This window comes from Oenanthe melanoleuca, chromosome 14, assembly GCF_029582105.1.
Source record: "Oenanthe melanoleuca isolate GR-GAL-2019-014 chromosome 14, OMel1.0, whole genome shotgun sequence".
NCBI lineage: Eukaryota > Metazoa > Chordata > Aves > Passeriformes > Muscicapidae > Oenanthe > Oenanthe melanoleuca.
Genome location: NC_079348.1, coordinates 3,288,771 through 3,304,807, shown reverse-complemented (window position 1 = coordinate 3,304,807; position 16,037 = coordinate 3,288,771). Strand labels below are relative to the sequence as shown.

The 16,037-nt window shown below is 42.8% G+C and overlaps 1 protein-coding gene across 1 annotated transcript in view; it reads right to left on the bottom strand.

Annotated features, from left to right (window-relative positions):
• Nucleotides 1–16,037, bottom strand: part of FAM20C (FAM20C golgi associated secretory pathway kinase) — a 56,951-nt gene that overhangs the window by 16,875 nt on the left and 24,039 nt on the right. The gene's annotated exons all lie outside the window — the stretch shown is intronic.

Below are 16,037 nucleotides of genomic sequence, written 5' to 3'. Positions count from 1 at the left end.
TATATTCCTCTGCAGAGCTCTCCAGAACTAAGACACAGCAGATCCAAACATGAAAACCTCTCCTGAAATAACCCTGAAACATCCTTTGTACTGATTTAACTCCAAACTTCCATGGATATAACAGGAACTGGGTTCCTTGGATCTGACATTAACTAGACAGATTTTTCTTCAATAAGTTATTTATTTTAAATTTGATGTTTGCAGCAGTACCTGAAGAGGTTCCTTGGGAATTCCCCAGCCAGAGCAAGCTGCCCTACCACCAGCAAACACTAATACATGTGTGGATTGTAGCCCAAGGTACACAACTGAACTTATAAACCCACATGAGTAACAGAGCTCTGAACCAATAACAGACTGATATGAGAATGGCTTCAAGTGTCAAAGGGCATCTAAATCATAATCTAGAATTTTTACTTTATCCAAGTATGTATCAATTATGATACATAATTTTATCTATGTTAAAAATTGCCTTTTTTTAAAACTGTGCACAATCTAATCAAGTCTGTTCATTGCTAATTCTTCTAATGATGTAAAAATATAGAGAGGTGGAAGATCAAGCTGCTCTCAGCAAGTCCAACCAGTTACTCCAGCTTTAGGTCATGGTATCTGATCTTCAGCCCCTAAGTGACTTTGGAATAAACTCACAGACCCCTCCAGGTCAAGTAAAACATCTTTTAAAACAACACAGAATGTTTCAATCAGAATTACATTTTTAAAAGGGAAAATAACCCACCCCTACCTACAAGTTTGGTCTTATCACCTGATGGTTATTGAAGGTTATTGTCTAATAAAATGACACATATAATGAGCAACATGCTGAGCCCTCTGAGCACACACAGACATTCTGGGGGACAGTGAGTGCAGGCTGAGCTCAGTGCCAGCAGTGCCACCCCACCCTGAGCAGGGACAGCTCTGCACAGGCTGCAGGCAGTGGGAGAGGATTCCTGGCAGCAGCTCTTATTTTGCAAACAGTTGGAATCTGGTGATCCTCTCTTTGGAGAAGGATTTGGCAGATATTTATAACAGGAGGCTGGGAAGCTCTGGAGGAGAGGCAGATGGAGGTCTGTTGGTACTGCACACAGTTAAAAATGACACGGTGGCACCAGCCCAACTACAGCATGAGGAAGAGACAAACCAGCACAGGAACACGTGTAGGGAGAAATAAGAGCTAAGGGGAAATCAAAGAAGATTTTCCCACCATGGCACAACTCAGGAAAAAAAAAAAATAGGAAGCAAAGAATGATTTTAAACAGGACAGGGATATGTTTGTGTTGACACAAGACAAGATGCAACTGTGATCTGATCTGGTGGCTGTAAAAGTGAGTCATGCTTACAAACAGAGGAGAGAAAGCTGCTCTGATAAATGAACAGTCATGAGTAAATCTGGTGAGTCAGCTCCATTCTAGCTATGGCTGGGACCTGCTTGGGTGTTCAGTAGTATTTGGATAAATCAACATCGTGATTTGTGCTCAGAAATAATTGTAAAGCCTCGAGTTTCTCTTCAATGTTTCTGTAAATGTTTGTTTTGGGGTTTGTTTTTGTATTTGTTCTGGTTTGTTTTTTTTTTTTTTTTTTTTGTTTTGTTTTGTTTGTTTGTTTGTTTGTTTTTTTTTGTTTTTGTTTTTGTTTTTTTGTTGGTTTTTTTTTTTTGTTTGTTTTGTTTGTTTGGTTGGTTTTGGTTTTGGTTTTTTTTCCCAATTACTTGGTCTCCCAGCCTCAGCATTAATAACTTCTCAGGTGTTTTCTTTTTGCTGTTCATGAACCAAATCACCACAGGGCAACTACAGGCTCTGCAGACTCTCTGATATTTCAGAAAACAGTACTATAACAACTAAACTTTCACCCTGCAAATGTGTATTTAGTTTCCAGGACCACTAGCATCCACCTGCCTAAAGTACCAGGATTAACACCCACCAGTGCATTACTCGGAAGGATCCTGCTCAGTGCCAGACTTGCTCTGCTCTGGAGGGGTTCTGTTATCTGTACAGCAGCCAGAAAGCTCCAAACCAGGGCAGGGAGCCCAGTGTGAGCTGAGTGGAACCCTGACAGACACATGCTGCAGTCAGAGGCATCCCTGGGACCCCTCTGGTGCTCTCAGCAGAGGATGGATGTGCTGCTGCCTGGGAAGCAGCTCCTGGTGAATAGGTTACCCTGTGCTCTGACACACAATCAGGGCAATCAGCCCCTGGGATTAGGCATGATTAGGCAGCACAACAAGGAGCTGTGCTGCAGGTCTGCTCGGGTCAGGCCATTCTGCAGACCCAGCCAGGGGAACTGGGCAGCAGAAAACTCACTCAGAGATAGAAACCAGGGAGGCTGTGTGCTGGCTCTGGCAGGGACAGGACTAACACTGATAAGAGTTAATTTGGCTATCAGAGCAGACAACAGGAGATTAACTGGCTCTACCCACAGCTACAGCAGCTATTCTTCTCCTCTGGAAAGCAGCTTTGCTCTCTTCCTGTGGAGCACTTCAGGGGTTTAAATGCCTGTCCTGAAGGCCAGCTGCAGTTTCAACAGATCATACACACTGCTACCTAAATGATAAAATATAGCTAATACAAGACTAAAAAGATAGTCCATGCAGGACTAAAAGGTGGCCACTCAGCATGATTTTATGGCCTGGAACAGACTTGGGAATTTTTTTCTTTTGGAAGCTCCACAAGCAGCCCCTTGGTCCAGCACACCCCACACCATCAATCCCAGAGAGACTTTCCTCCAACACAGACAGGCATGAAATCTCCCCAGCCCTCACTGATGAACTTCTTCTTTGTACAAATGAAAACTCAAAGTCCAGTGTCTGCTTGCAAGATCTCCCTCCTTCCCCTCCATGCAACACTTGTGTCAAATTGGATTGTGCAGCAGGGGGATCCAGAGTGCCCTGTGACCATCTAAAGCTCATTATTCTAAGTGAAGGAGGCAGCCCATGGAAAAAAACAACAACAACAACAACAACAACAACAACAAAAAAAAAAAAAAAAAAAAAAAAAAAAAAAAAAAAAAAAAGGAGTCTCCGAGGCAGCTGCAGTCCTTAGGAGGGCACTGAGGTTTTGCATGCAGAGCTGTATCACCTGGGAGGGTTTTTAGTGCACTTGGCACTGGTTAGAACAGGTGGAAAAAACGCCATTTAATTTTATAATACATTTTAATGGCTTAGCAAGCCCTTAGGAAGAGAAATGATACTGCTAAAGCTGCTGCATCCACAGCAGCAGAGATATCTGGTGCCTATTTCTGAGTCCTTATGGAGCCTTGGCAGCTGATGGCTCTGGCTTTATCAAAGCATTGTGCTACAAAGAGCACTCCCAGGGACTGTAGGAGCTGTTTACAAGAGCAGAATGTGGGCCAGAAAATGAGTGGCCAACACAGGGCTGCAAAGACATGCAATTTGAGTGGAACAGAAAGGATGTTTGGCCCCTTCCACTGCTATCAGCCAAATGACAATATGGGCCCCTGCAGGATATTCAGGCTTCTCCTGTTCAAGTAGCAGCTCTGCAGCTCGAAAAAATGAGGGAATATTTACTGTGGCAGAGAGACAGAAATTTGCAGAGGGATGTGATAGCAATAGGAATAATTAGCAAACTGCCAAAAGGATAAATACCCAGCTCATGCTCTGGCTTGCCAGCCCCCGAGTGCTTCTCTCCTGAGCAGAAGGAGGGAGCTTGACAACAGCACATGCTCAAGGACCAGCCAGCTTCATATAAACCATAAACTTCTGCAGAGAATAACAATAAGCTTCTGGGAGCACATTTGTGAATTTAAATATCTTGTTACCTGGCACAGAAGGACAGTGGGGGGAGAGGGAGAGGAAATCCAGAGGGGAGCAGTGTACTGAGGGGGGGTTGCTTTCTGCTCCCAGTGGAACAGCAAAAGGAGGCTCAGGAGGTCACCCAGCCCATTCCCTGGCCCCAGGGTGAGCTCAGCTAGAGCTAAACCACTCTTGACTGAGGTTGCTCCAATGTCATCTTCAAAAAGAGCATCCCCAAAACCTGGCAATGAAGCCTTGATGCCTTGAGACTGCAGATTCCTCAGCTCTTGACTTCTTTACTTCAAGCTTTCTTTAACACAATCCATTTATTTTTAACTCATTAAAATTCCAACCAACCCAGAGCCCTGAAAGCCTATCTTAGGCCTTGCCATTAAACCAACACTGTTGCTAGAAGAAAAAGAAGCAACCTCAAATTCCTCTGCACAGATCAGGGCATTTGTGAAAAGGTTGTGGAAAATTCAGTGCCTTGCTAGGAGCAGCACCCCTGGAAGGTTCCTGCCATCCCATGCACTAGATGTCTGCATATATAAATATATATATATTTAAAAGCAGATTTTCACCTGAGCAAAACATTGAGTTACCACTCCTGCCTACACAAGCAGATATGGTTTGAAGGGATGAATAATCAGGAAAAATAATATAATCCAAGAATAGGAAAAATTCATTTTATTCTCCACTAAGCTATAAAAATAATAATACACCCAGACATTTTCCTTTTTCTGGGGGCTTTTCTGTTTCTTTTAGTGGTATTAATATCTCAAAATGCACCTTCTCTATACTGTTGCCTTTACTGACATTGTGCTGACAGTAAAGTCAAGGCATAATCTCACCAATCATCATTTCATTGTCTACCAGCTCAGAAGAATAGCTCTTTTTTCATTCATTCTTTTGTGCTTTCAAATGCATAAGACATGAAGAGAATCTCTGATCAGCACAAAACGCATAAGAGTTTGATCAACTGGGAAAATTTCCTTCAGCAATTCAGAATATTACTTCCAGCTCTGCCCAGTAAGCAGCTGACTGTCACCATGGGAAAAGCAAATGGAAAGAAATCGATTAGTGTAAGCACATTTGTCAGGATGTGTTTCCCACCCACACTTTTTGGTGTGACAGGTCCCCTGGGAATGTGGCTGAGGAGATGGGGTGTGCTGAGCTCTCACCCTGGTCAGAGCTCAGATTCACAGGCTGTTCTTAGTCTTATTCTTATTCTTTCTTATTCTTATTCTTATTCTTATTCTTATTCTTATTCTTATTCTTATTCTTATTCTTATTCTTATTCTTATTCTTCTTATTTTTATTCTTACTCTTACTCTTAATCTTATTCTTATTTTTACTCTTACTCTTATTTATTCTTATTCTTATTCTTATTCTTATTCTTATTCTTATTCTTATTCTTATTCTTATTCTTATTCTTATTCTTATTCTTATTCTTATTCTCTTATTCATATTCTTATTCTTATTCTTATTCCTATTCCTATTCCTATTCCTATTCCTATTCTTATTCTTATTCTTATTCTTATTCTTATTCTTATTCTTATTCTTATTCTTATTCTTATTCTTACTCTTACTCTTACTCTTATTCTTATTCTTATTCTTATTCTTATTCTTATTCTTATTCTTACTCTTTTATTCTTGTTCTTGCTGTTATTATTATTTAGGAGGTGGCTGTGAAGAAAGCCAGGTGAAATGCTGGCACAGGGCAGGTAAACCCTACAAAATCAGAGAGATGAGCCCCAGTGCTCCCCAGCCCCAGATGGATCTACAGAGAAGCTTTTCATGTACAATCCAGCACACACAGCAACATCTAACACTGCCTGCTGTGGTTTGGACATGATGTGACCAGACAAGTAGGATCATTTTTTGTAACATTTGCCTGTATTTCCTCTGCACCCTGCACTAGTGAGGTGCTACAGCAATATTTTTTGCCTTTCTTTAAGGAATCTTTAAATTTAAAAGGCAGGCATAGAGTTAGAAAGCACGAGTTTAAAAAAAAAAAATGGAGGTAGGATGAGTTTTTTTCCAACATTATGGGGCTGATCTCAGTTATTATGGCAAAGCAGCCCCCCTGGATGCTGGGGTAAGGAAAATAAAGATAGAAAAAGGAAAATAAACAGCCACTGCAGTGAGCTCAGTCCAGGGCAGTGACACACACAGCTGCTTTATGGCCAGCAGTGGGGACTGAAGGGTGTATTCCCAAAACCAGCAGCTCAGGTCCCCATGCCCTGATTCAGAGAAGCCTCCCCCTGCCCAGGGAGCTCAGCAGGAGGGTTCCAATCCCTGCTGGAGCAAGGAGGGAGCACACACCCCCAAAATCACAGGGATGACAAGGTGGGACTGGCTGCAAACTGCTCTTTGTGCCCCTCCTTGAGATGCTGGTGGGGAAAGGGAATGGAGAGAACAGAGAACACTGATGCCACTGATGAAGTGGCAGTGCTTGTTGGGTAGAAATGTTTTTCCATCATCCAGAACAGAAAAACAAATGAGTCACAGCATGAAAAGACAGGCAAGCTCTGGGAAGCTCCTCTCACTGATTTACTCTGCAGATAAAAAAATAAATAATTCTTGACCCAGAAATAAGGTTTGGTTCATCCTTGAGATAGGAACCTGATGTGACATGCAGGAATTGAAAGACTAAAAGGTACCTGACAGCACAACAAAAGAGTTCCCAGTGCCAGTGCTAACGTGGTCAATGCTGTTGTCACAGCTGGGAGAAAAAAACCTCCCAGCAATTAAAAAAGCAGAGGATGTCATTAATGAGTTGTTGCAGTGATATTCTGTGTCTTTTTAAAGACATCTTCATTAAGGAATTATATCCCCATGAATATTTTGTGCCCCTGCACAGGCTAGATTCCTTTGTGCTCCTCAGCACGAGGTGTGAGCATTTTTGCCATGCCAAGCCCCTGATATCTGTCACTTCCCCCTCCATTTATCCCTCTGAGGCTCCACTGCACACTGTCTGCCCGCCACAAATTGCAAACATGAAAAACGATACAGCTGCAAAAAGTGTTTTTGAAACACTGTCAAGAGCAAACTGAGCTCCACGTGAGCCCAGTTACCTGCAGCCTCTCTTCAGGAAAAAAGGCTGCAGAGTATTTTCTGCAGAGGATTCTCAATATCTAATGCTTTCAGAGGTCTGAGAGCACAGGAGGAAAAAATATGTGTAAAATTAGAAGTCTGAGGCATTTCTTCAGCCCCTGAGAATGTTATTTAATATGTCTGGGGTCATTAAGGGTAGGGATTTAATGGAACAATAACATTAAACATATTAGGAGCATAGCAGAGCTCAAATTTCTTCCAGCTTTTTGGATTTTTTTCTTCTCACTGTACATGATGTATGTGCCCATTGAAATTCCTGGGTTCACAATAGGTTTCCAGGTTGGAAGCAGTAATTACTGTGAGCCTGATGTATTGATACATAACTTCTTCCTTTTTATTCATGAATTTCCTTGCTATCATTATAAGAATGCCAGTGAGTTTGTCCTCAAAAATCTCCCAGGAAGCAGGACAATATTAGCCCAGTTTTTCAGCAAAAAAAGCTGCAAAAACACGGAGCTATTAAGGACTCAGCCCAGAGCAAAGCACTGGAGCCTCATTAAGCACATGGGCACACATCTGGGCAGTGAGCTGTGTGTCCTGGGCAGCCAGGCTCAGGCTCAGTCCTTGCTGGGAGCTGCTCTGTGCTCAGCACTTGGCAGGAGGAGCCAGGGACCAGCAGCAGCCCCTGCAGCAGCTCTGCCACACTCAGAACTGCTCCTCCTCCTCCTCCTCATCATTCTTCTTCCCACAACAATTTCTTGGGGGGGGGAAAAAGTAATTTCCTACAAAGCATTCTGCCAAAAGCACAAGGTCCCAAATGTCACCTCTTAGTCTGACCCTGGTGTGGTCAAGACTCCTTGTAAGTGAAATGAGGCTCAAATCCTGGCTCCCAGTGCTCCTGCCCCACACAGGCAAGTACAGAGAGATCTGGAAAGGCTCAGACAACTTTGGTGAGCCCTGAAATGCCTTTTGAGCTGTGCCAGGCTGAGGAATGTGCTGAGGGGCCACAGTATGAGCACAATGTACAGACCCAACATTCTCCTCTCCAGGCCAGAACGTGTCTGAACTTTGCACTGACACCACTGGAAGCACCACAGTGTTTGCAGCCTCTGTTCAGCCCAGGCTCCCTCCTCCAGCTGGTAGCTGAGTCTGAATTTCTGCTCCCTCTCACTGCAGTTCTTACAGTTCTCAAGCTCATGTAACAGGGATAAAACCTATGGCTGGGAAGAATAAATAAAAGGATGCTCAGGATGTGGCTATGAAAGTGAAAAATCCTTTGAGATTTCCCTGTTTTGTGTCCTGGCTGACCTATATATCTGTATTTGTACAGGAGAGCTGTGCTTTCCCAGGGACCCAGAAGCAGTGACCATGCTAAGAGCACTCTCCCTCCTCCCTTCCCACCTGCCCATGCAGAAATTCAAACACTTTTGGCTTTATATTTCCAGTTTACCATTCAGGAGCTACTGGATACTGAACTGCACTAAGTGCCCAAGACTTTGCAGACAAATAACTACCTTCAAAATTATTAATGGGTCAGAGCCTGCATAGTGTGTGGACCAATAATTCTAAAAAAGAGCATGAAATTTGTGTTTCTAGAGCTGCTTTACCAGCTGTGCATATCAAAGATTCAGTAAAAAATGAGAAATAGGTAATCAGAGCATCAGTGCAACCTCCTGCTGCAAAGCCCAGAGTTTCTGAGGGCAGCAGACAGCTCAGCCCCAGCCCCAGCCATCATTTCCCCTGGGAATGCCCCACAGAGGGGCCAGAGGATGCACTGGTGCCCCATCCTTCTGCCACCACAGGGCACTTTCACCACCACAAGCTTTTCTTTCCCAGCTTGCTTCAGTCCCAGATCCTGAAATCTCCCCTAATTGCAGCACTGAGGACAGCAGGCATGTGCTTACAGTGAGATAACTGCTCCCCAGGACTGTTGTAACTCCTGGGTGTGATTTCCCAGTCCAGCACACCCCCTGAACTCTCCTTGCTGCTGCTGTTCATATTCCTTAACTCGTGGCAGAGGGTGATGTGCCTCTCTGAGCTGCAAAGGAGGTGGAATTGCCTGCTCAGGCTGCCTCATGCTTACAAAAGAAAAGGGAGCTGCTTTGATATGGTGTGATTATTTCATTGCTCTAATAAAGCAAACTCTGTTTCCTCGTTTATTTTATTTTAACTCCTGCCTCACTTCTGCTCCTGCCAGCAAACACAGTCTCTGTGAGCAGTGCCCAGCTCATTCTTTGCCCTAAGCTGGTTCTGCAGTTGGTGGGTAACCCCTCACTGTCTCATGTGGTTTTTTCCCAGCCAGAATTTTGCCTGAACAAGGGATGTGGAGCAGCACTTTGCTGCTCTCTGCTCCCACTGAGCTCTGGCACTGGCCCCATCCCCCTGCAAAGCCCTGCAGTGACCAGCACACCTCACTCACACCTCTCCCACTGGATTATTTCCAAGTTTGGGAATGTGATATCACCACCTTGAGCATTTCCCGGAGTTACCTACTGCCTGGAAGCTGCCAAGGTGACTTACAAGTGCTCCTGTGTGCTCCTAAACCTCTCAACAACTTGGGAACAGCATCTCTCAGCCTCAGCCAGAGGATGCCTTAACTTCTCAATAGAACACAGCCCTGCATCATTTTAGTACTAACCCAAATGTTTCACTTCCTGGCTAAATTTCAGTTACTTAACTCTACCTTCCTCACCCTTGCTTGTTCATTTTTTTCACAAGGAAGAGCATACTGGGCTGGAAGCTTTTTTTAGCAGCCACTTTACAGAGCAATCCCACTGTTTTACAAACCTATAAAAAAAACCCCCTTTCCTTTCCCTCTAAACTTCTCCTTTTCCAGGCTGGAAACCTTCCCTGGTAATCCACACTTTATATTAAGGGCACCACATGAATCACAAATTGCACTGGAAATTACACATCAGGGTGCTTTAAGCTTACAGCTGTCTGCATGAAGGGTGGGTTCATGCTCTGCAGCCCTCAGGGAGTCACTGGGTTATTCCCAGGGCAAAATCAAGCCACATTAGCATCTCTTCCCTCTTCCCCACCTCCACTGAACAGGAGAATTTTAACCTCCTGGCTTCCACATGGGCCCTGCTGCTGGGGAGCTGCAGATACAATCCCTGCTTGGCACAGAGCATCATCCCTCTCCTTCTTTTATCCCAGTTATAGACACAGCATTTTAGGGAAAAAATGGAGGTGCAGGTTTGGAGAATCACTTAAAATGACAGTGGATGCAGGATTTCAAAAGGGCTCAGAATTGGCTTAAACTGCTCCTCTTAAATTAAAAAAAAAAAATTTAAAATAAAAATAAAGACCTATTGAAATCCCTGAAAAATATTCCATGTGAAAAGATAAAGACAAAAGGATGTTAGAGGAAGAATTGCCAGGAAGGAGGGCTGCTGAGGGCAACCACTGTTTTATATAAACATCTCCCATGGAGTGCAATCACTCTGTGAACTCCCAGGCTCGAGGTGCAGAGGAATATTCACGCTTGGTGGGCTGCACAAATGCTCCCACTCAGAGCTGGAGTGGAGCTAAAGCAGGATCTGTGTGTGCAGGCAGACACAGGGAACACTTTCCTCTGGCTGTGCTGAGCCAGTGCTCAGTGTTAAACAGGTGCCCCCCTGCCCCACTCTTGGACATTTGTTCCAGCTAATTTCAACTTTAAAGTCTGTCTGCACTGAGGATGTTTGGTAAGATAAAGGGAGATTTCAATAAAGTGTGAGAGGGTTGATAAGAAAAGCAGAGCTTAGAGAAAACAGCATGTGAAAAAAGAGGCAAGAGTAGAGGACAAGATAGGGGAGGAAAATTATGCAAAAGATGTGCAGTAAAAGCTTTAGTGAAATGATATTACCAGATTTGGATTTTTTTTAGCTGATTTATGGCATGCAGCTGCTTTTCTCCAACAGTGAATGTCTGGTTACCTCTCCTTGAGTTTTTAACTGTGTTTAAATGTCTACAAAATGTGAAGCTTATCTACTGTATGTAGAGTGTGATAGCTGTGTGTGTGCACAGCCCACAGCAGTCTGGCTTCAAAGACAGAAAGATGTTTTTCCTAAAGCCAAGGACACTTGTGTTTCAGTTTTCCTACTGTGAGCATAAGTACATAGCAGAGCAAAGCAATTGTGTGCTTTAACCATTGGACTTCACTGTCCCATTCCTGCAGCACTGACTGTTTCTCCTCTGGGTTTGGTCCAACTTTCCTCCTGTTCAGTGAAAGGTTTCCCATGAGTTCAAGGTGAAGTAGCTCAGGAAAGAGCCAGTTAATAAACTGGGGCTTGACCTGCCTGTACTCAAATTAAAGGGCAGTGAATCCATGGGAAAAGCTCCCTGTTGACTCCAGGGGATTGTGGAACAGATGCAAACCCAATAAACAACTCCATGAGCCACCTGTGACTGCAAACACCTGCTCTCATCCATGCCTGCATGGGGGGGCAGAAAACACAACCTCTGGCTTTAGCATTTAGTGTGAATACATCCACAACATCCTCCACAGCTCTTGCCAATATCAAGGCAGATAATGCAGGATTAAGCAAGAGCAGGAGCTGAAGGATCTTAAATTAATATTGGAATTTCAACTCTGTCTAGAGCAGAGTGTGTCTGACACTTTCAGGACCTGGGATCTCAGATAGAGAGCACACAATCCATCTTTGTGTGTTTTATTGCAGCTCCCTCGAGTTCCCTCCTTAACCAATCTCAGTAGGCTGCTATGATCAAATGCCTGAGTAAATTCCAATAAAGTTGAGTGAAGATCTTCATTTTATCACAAATATTGGCAAGAATAAAACCTGGTTTTTTTAAATTTTTTTTTTTCTTCCTGTGTGCTGTTCTCCATGCAGCTCACAGGCAGTGATTTTATTGCCAGAGCTGCTCAGCATCAACATGAATGTCAGGGAAATATTACAGGATTAGTTACAGACAGCCAGAGCACCCCCAGACTGAATCAGCTTATTGGTTCAAACAGGTGGAAGAGGAAACAAAAAGCAACCAAAAAAAAAAAAAAAAAGTGTGTTCCTTGCTTACCTCCAGGAAAATGAGGAAAATTACCCAAAGGTGCAAAGATTAAATTTGACATTTCATTTTTGAGACATATACAGATATTTTTAGTCACCTCTTAAAAAATATTAGCTGAATCCTTTGATTTCCAGCATCACATACACTTGTGTTATGATGTCACATCCTCCAAATTAGGGATTTCACCTACACACCTACAGTGCATCTGAGCAGGGGACAAGATAATCACCCCCTGCTCCCAGCACCCAGCTCTGGCAGGGGCAGAGGCCAGAGCAGTGGGGACATTGAAAACAAAACAAAAAAAAACCAACAACACTGTTTTCATAAAATCCTATAAAAAATTAAACACTCACTTATTCTTAATCCTTTCCACCCAGAGGAGAAAATAAGAGGACAAGCCAAGTGAAGTCAAGTCTTTTAGGGCATATTTCCAGCTACACCTTTTCTTCCCAGAACGTGCAATAAGTCTTTAAGTGACAGCCTAAATCCCACTGCCCAGTAAGCCCTGTGGACAAATAGCAGATCTATTTCTGATATGACCTTAATAGTTAAATCCTGCCATTAGCTACATGCACACAGCTCCCAGGGACATAGCAAGACTTCATCTTGCAGAGCTGGTTTTGCTCATGATTAATATTCAGCCCTCCAAGCTTAATGAAGACATTGTTCCCACTTATCTACAGGTCAGATGGCAATTGCAAAGCAACTTGGTTGTAAGATGGCTGTGGATTCCCTGCTGATATGTCTGATTACTTATGCACAATGTGCATTTTTAATAGATGACCATATTAAATTATATGTTTCTGCCTTATTATTTCATGATTTTTAATGGTTTTCAATTTCTTTTCTTTGTGAGAAAGAAGGAACAATGGCTCATGCTAAGGAAGTACCTATGTATCACATCTGCATCTTTAAAATATTGGAATTCCTTTCTTCAGGTGTATCAAAGACCATTGACTTGAAACTGTAGACTTTTATCATGAAAATAAAGATGAGAAATAAGATTGAGGCCATTTTTTTTCCCACAACAGTGATATTTTTCTTCTTTCTGAGCTATTCTGAGATATCCAGCCAAAACTTTCCACGCAGGAGCCTCGTGCCCAGTTGAATTCCCTCCTGCACAAAGCTCCTTTGTGCCAGTCCCACCCAACTCCAGCTCTGAAAAGTGATTTTCTCCAACACCACTGGGCAAACACGTGCTCTGCATGCAGTGAGCAGCTCAGAGGGATGGGAAAACCTGGCTGTTTTTTTTTCCTGGGCTGCCAGAGAACAGCCATGGTCACTTCCAGAGCAGAGTTTGGAGCAGCAAAGCCCATCTGAGTGCACTGCACAGAGCTGGGGGGAAGGAGGAAAGGCACCAAGAGCCACAGAGCTGCTTTGGGGGAGTTTAAATCCCTGTCTGAGCTGTGACTCCTTGACCTGCAATCACACAGGTAACCCCTGGCATGTGGCACTCAGCTTCTCCTCTGGGACTCTGAGGTTTGAAAGATCCAGCAAGGAAGAACTGCAGGAGAATTTTCTCACTTCTTTATAAATGCAACTACTACTGTAACGTTATTCAACTAAAAATAACCAAGCCAGCTCTAGCTCCAAATGTGATCAGCCCATAAATAGTTGGATAAACTCCTTCCAGGCACATCATGTACCTAATTTCCATTTGCAACACGTACTGAAGCTCTGCTTATGCATAAGTAATGCCTGAGGATGGGAGATGGAGAATTTTCCTCCTTAAACACACAAACCACTCTCACCTGGGTGAGCAGAGACTGTTCCACACCCTGATCTTTGTGCCTGAGCACTGCAAGAGCCACTGTGGCTTTGCAGAACCAGAACAGAATTAACACCAGAATTGCAGATTTCAGAAAGCAACATGTGCTCACAGACAAGACCAAGGCTGTGAGGAATTTATGGGGACCTGACATTTGCAGAAGTGCTTAAGAGAAGTTCCATTTCCACCACACTCATGCACTGTGTGTGTTTGGGGTGCAGGGGAGGATCCAGAGCTCTTCATTTCCCTTATTTTGCACTTCCAAGTCCTAACCCTGGGTTACACCTTGATGGATCACAGCTTGGCTGCCATGATGTTAAGTTAAACAACAGTCTAATTCCACACCATAATTACTGCAAACAATTTCATTGTCTAAGGGGTGCTTTGCAAGGTTATGCATTAGCTAATGCTGCTGCTGTCACTGTTCATCACATGAATATTCCCTTTACCTGCTGTGTCTGTGTGTGCCTGGAAGAACTGTGGCATTTTTAATGGCATAATTTCCTGAGATGAACTGAAAACCAGCACAGCATGACCTGCATTATTTATATGCTGAGTCCTACAAATGGCAAGGAAAATACTGTAGAAATCCTGGAAATAAATATATTCATTATCCTGAAGCCTTGTGCACAGTAGACTTTATGTCACTGAAAGAATTTAATTACTACTGGAAAAGCATCTTCATTTTGCTAGACTTGTAACAAAAACAGAATGTCTAGACACATTATAATTTGAAGACAAAAGAATCCTTACCCACCCAAAAATACCCCATGTTGATAAATGTAGAAACATGCCCCACAGTTGCTGCTAATCAGTAGAAAATTCTTAGCATTTTTACAGCATGAGATAAATTGTAGATTGAGCCAACTGGGAATACTAATGACAGAAGCCATAAAATATTTTGTAACATCAATTATGACTAAAGGAAAAGGACTTGCACCATAGATCAGCAGAATATTTTGCAGCCGTGCTTCATTTAAGGCTATGATTTCTGAACATGATTTGGGAGTTGATTTGCCAGGAAGAATGTTCAGGAATATATAATTGGCAGCTCTGAAGCTGTGGTGCTTCTGCAATTCAGCTGTAGCTGCAGAATTACCTTGGATGGGAGGCTGCAGGTCTGTGGAACCTCCAGCTGAGCTGTCCAAATCACACTGCACTCAATAATAAATAATCTGATTTTGGTTAGAGCCCTAAAACAGTTATGTTACATCCAATCCCTAAACCAAAAGGTGATCTGAGAACTAAAAACCCCTTTTCCTAAAATCAGATTTGTTTTTACATTTTCCTTACTGTTATGCCCAGACTACATCCCTGACCATGCTCCACAGTCAGATTCCAAGGGAATGCCAATTTCTGATTTTGGACATGCAGGTCTTATCAGAGGAGGCCACTATTTTCTGCTTTACACTGTCACATATTTCAAAACATCACTGTAACTTCACCATCATTGTAACTGCACCAGCTTGCTTTTAAAAACCTGTTTATAAGGATCTTTCCATCCTGATGGAATTGCTATTTTAAACCAGGGATGATAACCAGAGAAATAAATTGAAATGGGGACTGTGACAAGGAAAAAAGTTACATAGCAAAAAGGAAAAGCCAGGCTCATATTTTCTTCCCTTCTTCCTCTCCTTGACACAAAAATTATTTCCTTGCCCCAAAATAAACCAACCAGTAGATTCTGAACCAACAAATTTAAAATCAGCTGTCCTCCTCCTGATGCAGAATGAATTCCCAATAGTTACACTCCACAGGAAAATAACTTCCCACCCAGATGCCACTTGTATTCCTCACACCAGCCTTGCTGCAGCTCCACATTGCAGACAGAAAATATTTGGTCACAAGGTGGTTAAATTAAATCCTTCCTCAACCCAGAGGAGTTATCCACATTCAGCCTACAGTGTTCCAGCCAAATAATGCTTTGCTAATGATGTCTGCAGTTAGATGACAAATCAGGCTATTCAAATTGCCTCTGCACACCCATCCTTTACAGGCAGGGTATCCAGGTAACCATCCCAGCACAGCTTCAAGGTGGGAGGGAGAAAGGATGAGCTCATTTCTTCAGCTAGGGGAAAATTAATCCTGAAGAGATCTGTCTGGTTTGTTATGGTCAATTTAAAGGAAAAATGATTTTAAAAATAATTGTTTAAAAGGTATGTGGTTAGGCAAGAAAGGACAGAATGACTGTGTTTCAAAAATACAATAATGGCCAGATTTGTTTCTGAAAATAATTAAAAATATTTAAGGGCCCTGAATAGGAAAGTTTTCTGTACTCCAATACATGTCAGCATCAACATGCTTCAAATGCCAGGAAAATACAAAAGAGGAATGTCAGATGCTGCAGCCAAACACCTTTTTGTAAGTTTAATGCTAAATAAAATATAAAATTCTGGATTGTCTTGGTTTGTTTTCCCTGAAACAAGGCCAGCACTATTTCCCATGCCTGGTTAAGGAAAT